Below are 1,374 nucleotides of genomic sequence, written 5' to 3' on the forward strand. Positions count from 1 at the left end.
CACCCCCCCTGCCGCGGCAGGCTGAGGGCTCCCCTCGGAGGAGAGTAAACCAGAGCCAGCCAGCCCGCGCTCCCCATCACGCAGGGGCTCCAGGCAGCCTCACACCTGGAACGCGGACTCAGATGATTCTGGGCTCGCAAGTCACACATATGCTGACAGGCAGAGGCAATCAAGACAACATCCCGGGCCTCAAATGACTCCTGCAAATCATTTCTCAAATATAATGTGCATCGTACAGTCCACAAGACCAGGAGCACCAGAAAGGAGACCAGAACACGAACAAACCGACCTGCAGAAACAGACTAACCGACTGCAATGCAACCGGGCTTACAACTTTCAAAGAAATAAAGACCAAGCTGCAAAGTACAGGCATGGAATGATAAACCATAAAAATGGACACATGTAGATTTGAAAAATGACTAATTCAAGGTGGAGGACATCCTAAATAATAAAAGGCTAGTATGCAAATTGTCCCCTGGAATGGGAGTTCAACAGGGAGTTCGACCAGGGGCAGAGCTGGCCGGCCAACCTACTGTGTCCCCTCCCCCTGGCCAGCCTGGCCTGATCCGCGCTATTGGGGCAGGCAGACCCCACCCGTGCACAAATTCGTGCACCAGGCCTCTAGTAAAAATATTTTTTAAAAAAATTAGGGGGAGACGCCTTGAGATGTGTGCAACCAGTTTAATGATGATGAAACCGTGCAGATGCCAAACTATGGAGCACCAGGGACAGGCCGGGCGGAGGCCTGGGGGGACCACTACAGCTGGGGCAGGGGGAGAGGGGGCCGCCTGACGCTGACACGGCGAGGGGACGGCGGCTCGGACCTATGACATTCCTCGGACGGGGGTGGGGGGAAGAGAGGGGACATGCATCGCGCTGTCCACGCAGGAGGCAGGAGCGGGCGCCGCCTTCACTCCCGAACATAAATCCTCGTGCAGACCACGTCGTCGGCGCCGAAGGTCTGCGAAGGGAAGGGAACGGTTACCGCAGGTCCCTAACAAGGCCGCTCACTGCCCCGTTAAAAACGCTGCGAAACAGACGTTCAATTTCCGGCGCCACGAGCTCTTGTTCAGCGCTAAGTGGGGGTTTTTTGTTGTTGTTTTTTTGTTGTGTCTTTCGTTTTTTTCCTCCCTGAAGCCCTGTATTGGCAGCGAGGCCGCCAGGGTATAGGGTTATGTGTCGGGCTGTTCTCCTTTGCGTCTGGAACCGGTGCGTGCTGACACCAGCAATCCCGGCTCCCTGGATTCGGTTTTGCAATTAAATTGAAAGTGCCTGGCTGGTGTGGCTCAGTGGTTGAGCACCGACCTGGGAACCAGGAGGGTCATGGTTCGATTCCGCCCTGGGTGGCGGGCTCCATCCCCAGTGGGGGGCGTG

General features: G+C 56.2%; 1 long non-coding RNA gene across 1 annotated transcript in view; it reads right to left on the reverse strand.

Annotated features, from left to right (window-relative positions):
• Positions 1-661: 661 nt before the first annotated feature.
• Positions 662-1,374, reverse strand: part of LOC107183671 — a 2,227-nt gene continuing 1,514 nt past the window's right edge. The window contains exon 2 of the long non-coding RNA XR_001514461.1: positions 662-961. This is a non-coding gene — a long non-coding RNA (uncharacterized LOC107183671). The remainder of the gene's footprint in view (positions 962-1,374) is intronic.

Source organism: Myotis davidii, unplaced genomic scaffold (genome assembly GCF_000327345.1).
Source record: "Myotis davidii unplaced genomic scaffold, ASM32734v1 scaffold1622, whole genome shotgun sequence".
Taxonomy (NCBI): Eukaryota; Metazoa; Chordata; class Mammalia; order Chiroptera; family Vespertilionidae; genus Myotis; species Myotis davidii.